Source organism: Calliphora vicina, chromosome 3 (genome assembly GCF_958450345.1).
Source record: "Calliphora vicina chromosome 3, idCalVici1.1, whole genome shotgun sequence".
Lineage (NCBI taxonomy): Eukaryota > Metazoa > Arthropoda > Insecta > Diptera > Calliphoridae > Calliphora > Calliphora vicina.
The window spans coordinates 110,792,342-110,798,341 of record NC_088782.1 but is presented as its reverse complement, the minus strand read 5'-3'; positions in this window follow the sequence as shown (position 1 = coordinate 110,798,341).

Below are 6,000 nucleotides of genomic sequence, written 5' to 3'. Positions count from 1 at the left end.
GAACGAGATAACTGTTACCAAGTTTTTTTTTATTTTATTTAGAATTTTATTGCCAATATAGCTGATATTTTAAAAAAAAAATTCGACCCTCCGTAGGGCCGCCATATCTAAAAAACAAACAAAAAATCGAGCAAAATTAAAAAAAAAATAAATAAACCTAAATATCTCTTCAACTGAAGGAGATAACCTACACATGTAAGCGTATTTTTTGTAGATCTCCTCAAGGACTATTTATATTTTAAATTTCAGCTCATTCGGATCATAAATGAATTTTTGGGGATTTTTTTAAAAATTTTGAGACCCGAGGTGACCAACTTTGTGGGGGCACAAACTGGCCCGTATTAACCCTAATTTACCTGAACAAATGTAATTCAACTCAAAAACACCTCAGCTCTAACCATGTGAAATTTTGTAATAATATCTCCAATAGTTCCCGAGATACCGAATTATTTAAAAAAAAGTGTCTAAACCACTGTGCTTCGTGAGAAGGGTATATATAAGTTTGTCATTCCGTTTGTAATTTCCACAATATAATTTTCCGACCCTATAAAGTATATATATTCTGGATCCTTATAGATAGCGGAGTCGATGAATCCATGTCCGTCTGTCTGTTGAAATCAATTTTCTAAGACCCCAGATATCGAGAAGTTTCCTATTTAAAATAAGCAAAATCAGTCCACAAATGGCTGAGATATGAGGAAAAAACCAGGACAACCTCGATTTTTGATCTTTATCTGGATTACTAAGTCATTTATATAGACAATGTGGATATCTAATGATTGATATTTCAACGACGTATATAAGGCCATAGTAAGTTGGACTTACAATGGGTCAAAATCGGAAAAAATATTTTCTAACTCGAATTTTTTTTTCACCAAAAAAAATTTGAAAAACCAAAAAAACATTTTTAAAATTGAAAATTTGATTTTTCAAATTTAAAAAAAAAAATTGAAATAACAAAAAAAAATAAATTTTGTTTACCTAAAAATATTTAAAATTTGTATTTATCTTCTATAGGGCGAAAATTCCACCTACAGTGAAAGGATATCATTTAGTAGAAAGCTATAGAAATAGAGCCTGTACTTATTTCAAAATTAGTTCTTCATCAATGCCATTACCTTTAAATACTGTAGTTCCTCAGAGTATTATCTGATAGAATTTATCGAGTAAACAGCTGAGACACCTGATCAACTTTTAATGTAATAGTGAGTCTCACGTAACTGCAACTCACTGTTACTATTTATATACACAGTGCCATCTTCTAGTAGTTTCTTGAATTATCTAATGGACAAAACTAGAATGTTATATTTCCACAATGATCACCTAGAGCTTCTAGCTGCTTTAACAGTTAATGTTGTCATACTTATAAACAATGTTAATAACGTTTTATCAACATTGTTGATAAGTAGAAGTTTCTACTGATGGAAATGTTTATAAACATCATGAATATTGCAAGGGCCGTTATAGACCGTTAAATTAAAATTGATAATGCAGTTTCGTAACAATATAGCTAAAGATATTTTTCATATTAGCTAAATCCTTATACTGTCTAACAGTTTCAATTTAAGCCAGTAAATTTTTATTGATTATGATAGTACTTTATGATAATATTTAATGATTTCATTCCTCTATAATTTTGGGTCATGATTTTATTATTTAGTACAATTTCTTTTAACCAATAATCTTTATTTGCCCCTACAAAAGTTTACATAATAAATAAAGCATGAAATAATTCTGCACATACACTGTTTATTTGTTATTTTATTTTTTTCTTAACAAAAAAAACAATTTATTAAAATAATTTAGTCATAATAATCTAAATATCTATATACTTTAGGTAAATATTTATCTAAGAAATACTCGTATCAAACAAAACCACCAAGTACACTCAGACAGTAAGAAAATTGTGAAGAAGATACCGCAGCACACACCCACCTAAACTCATGCTAATTACACACTCATGCTACATAGTCATGGAGATAGTCATATGCTTGGTGCTACGTATGCAAGTTGTTACGTAGTAAATCTTTATGGCAAAACATTGTTAAATGTACATACATACATGTATGTACGTAATATTAATAGCACTTGATGAAATACTAGTAGATAGAGAACTCATAATACAATTCACATGTCTTTTTTTTCATTCCATTTTTTTCTTTCTTATTTGTTAATGTGAGATAATTATTTTAAAAAAAAAAAATAAATAAAAAAAGTAAACAAACCGTTAAAGTGTCGCATTTATGGGATAGACTTAACAACTTAATATGAAATAAAAAATTCAGAAAAACTGCAGTTTTGGGTAATAAAAAAGTGTTATAAAGAAATGTTGTAATAATTAAATCCAAAATAAAAATATATTCAGCAGACTCTTACTTTCAATCCAGAATATTTTAAAAATTACTCTCTAAATGACATTTCATTCTTGTTGCAGATACAAGCGTCACTAAGAACCCATAAATGACTCATCTATTTTTGTTTATTTTTTTTTTTAAATTTTGTGTGTTAATTATCTTAGTTTCTAAGAGTTTTTTTTATTTTCTTTAACTATCTTTAACAAATAAAATATTTTATCTTAAAGTTTTCTGTATGTTTAAAATTGTATTTCCTTTGTGAAATACATAATTTATATAATTTTCCATTTTGAAATGATTTTGATTGAAAAAAATTACACTTGTATGCTGCGCATTTTTAAATGAGAGAAAGTTATATGGTCATATACAGCAGCGTCGTAGATGAGCAAAAGTCTTCTGTGGGGGAAGACTTTTGGAATTTAATTTTATACTCGTAAATCTTTATAAAGTCTTATGATAGTTTCAATCGTGAGTCTTTATACAGTTTTTGTCTAGCTTCAATTGTAGATCTTTTTATAGTCTTAGTTTAGCTTTAGTAGTGGCTCTTTATATAGTCTTAGTTTAGCTTTAATCGTGGTTCCTTTTATAGTCTTCGTTTAGCTTTAATCTTGGCTCTTTATATAGTCTTAGTTTAGCTTTAATCGTGGCTCCTTTTATAGTCCTAGTTTAGCTTTAATCGTGGCTCCTTTTATAGTCTTAGTTTAGCTTTAATCGTGGCTCCTTTTATAGTCTTAGTTTAGCTTTAATCGTGGTTCCTTTTATAGTCTTAGTTTAGCTTTAATCGTGGCTCTTTATATAGTCCTAGTTTAGCTTTAATCGTGGCTCTTTATATCGTCTTAGTTTAGCTTTAATTGTGGCTCTTTATATAGTCTTAGTTTAGCTTTAATCGTGGCTCTTTACATTGTCTTAATTTAACATTAATCGTGTCTCTTTATATAGTCTTAGTTTAGCTTTAATCGTGGTTCCTTTTATAGTCTTAGTTTAGCTTTAATCGTGGCTCTTTATATAGTCCTAGTTTAGCTTTAATCGTGGCTCTTTATATCGTCTTAGTTTAGCTTTAATCGTGGCTCCTTTTATAGTCCTAGTTTAGCTTTAATCGTGGCTCTTTACATTGTCTTAATTTAACATTAATCGTGTCTCTTTATATAGTCTTAGTTTAGCTTTAATCGTGGCTCCTTTTATAGTCTTAGTTTAGCTTTAATCGTGGCTCCTTTTATAGTCTTAGTTTAGCATTAATCGTGGCTCCTTTTATAGTCTTAGTTTAGCTTTAATCGTGCCTCCTTTTATAGTCTTAGTTTAGCTTTAATCGTGGCTCCTTTTATAGTCTTAGTTTAGCTTTAATCGTGACTCTTTATATAGTCCTAGTTTAGCTTTAATCGTGGCTCTTTATATCGTTTTAGTTTAGCTTTAATTGTGGCTCTTTATATAGTCTTAGTTTAGCTTTAATCGCGGCTCTTTACATTGTCTTAATTTAACATTAATCGTGTCTCTTTATATAGTCTTAATTTAGCTTTAATCGTGGCTCTTTACATTGTCTTAATTTAACATTAATCGTGTCTCTTTATATAGTCTTAGTTTAGCTTTAATCGTGGTTCCTTTTATAGTCTTAGTTTAGCTTTAATCGTGGCTCTTTATATAGTCCTAGTTTAGCTTTAATCGTGGCTCTTTATATCGTCTTAGTTTAGCTTTAATTGTGGCTCTTTATATAGTCTTAGTTTAGCTTTAATCGTGGCTCTTTACATTGTCTTAATTTAACATTAATCGTGTCTCTTTATATAGTCTTAATTTAGCTTTAATCGTGGCTCTTTACATTGTCTTAATTTAACATTAATCGTGTCTCTTTATATAGTCCTAGTTTAGCTTTAATCGTGGCTCTTTACATTGTCTTAATTTAACATTAATCGTGTCTCTTTATATAGTCTTAGTTTAGCTTTAATCGTGGCTCCTTTTATAGTCTTAGTTTAGCTTCAATCGTGGCTCTTTATATAGTCTTAGTTTAGCTTTAATTGTGGCTCTTTATATAGTCTTAGTTCAGCTTTAATCGTGGCTCTTTATATAGTCTTAGTTTAGCTTTAATCGTGGCTCTTTACATTGTCTTAATTTAACATTAATCGTGTCTCTTTATATAGTCTTAATTTAGCTTTAATCGTGGCTCTTTTTATAGTCTTAGTTTAGCTTTAATCGTGTCTCTTTATATAGTCTTAGTTTAGCTTTTATCGTGGCTCTTTATATAGTCTTAATTTTGCTTCAATCGTGGCTCTTTATATAGTCTTAGTTTAGCTTTAATCGTGGCTCCTTTTATAGTCCTAGTTTAGCTTTAATCGTGGCTCTTTTTATAGTCTTAGTTTAGCTTTAATCGTGTCTCTTTATATAGTCTTAGTTTAGCTTACCTCATGGCTATTTATATAGTCTTAGTTTAGCTTACCTCATGGCTCTTTATATAGTCTTAGTTTAGCTTTAATCGTGGCTCTTTATATGGTCCTAGTTTAGCTTTAATCGTGGCTCTTTATATAGTCTTAGTTTAGCATTAATCGTAACACTTTATATAGTCTTAGTTTAGCTTACCTCATGGCTGTTTATATAGTCTTAGTTTAGCTTACCTCATGGCTCTTTATATAGTCTTAGTTTAGCTTTAATCGTGGCTCTTTATATAGTCTTAGTTTAGCTTTAATCGTGGTTCCTTCTATAGTCTTAGTTTAGCTTTAATCGTGGCTCTGTATATAGTCTTAGTTAAGCTTTAATCGTGGCTCTTTATATAGTATTAGTTTAGCTTTAATCGTGGTTCCTTTTATAGTCTTAGTTTAGCTTTAATCGTGGCTCTTTATATAGTCTTAGTTTAGCTTTAATAATGGCTCTTTACATGGTCCTAGTTTAGCTTTAATCGTGGCTCTTTATATAGTCCTAGTTTAGCTTTAATCGTGGCTCTTTATATAGTCTTAGTTTAGCTTACCTCATGGCTGTTTATATAGTCTTAGTTTAGCTTACCTCATGGCTCTTTATATAGTCTTAGTTTAGCTTTAATCGTGGCTCTTTATATAGTCTTAGTTTAGCTATAATCGTGGTTCTTTATATTGACTTAGTTTAGCTTTAATCGTGGCTCTTTATATTGTATTAGTTTAGCTTTAATCGTGGCTCTTAATTTAGCTTTGATCGTGGCTCTTTATATAGTCTGAATTTAACTTTAATTGTGGTAGATCTTTATATAATTTGAAATTAGTTTCAGTCAGAGCTCTTTTACATTGCTCCCCCCATTCCTTCCCCTTTTTCTGACTACTCATCTGCTTATATATTCGCACGAGTACTCTTCGCCGATCTTGTTTAAATGCGTACATGCTGAGATTTTTCTGATTTTATTTTCTGTTTTTAATTTTTGTTGCTGTTGTTGTTGTTAGTTTTACTTAAATTGCATTCAATAGGAAATATTTACGAGTATGTAGGTATGTAATCTCGTACAGCATCCACCATAATTCTTGTTGATTTTATACAATTTTGTCACGTAAGCCACTTGTCGAACCAGATCTTTTTACACATTTCCCAATACATAAATACTCAATACTTTAACATTACAATAACACACAATGCAATGCAATTTGTGGCAGGCAGGCAGGCAGGCAGCCTTCATCATAAGCCCGTTTATGTCTTGTGG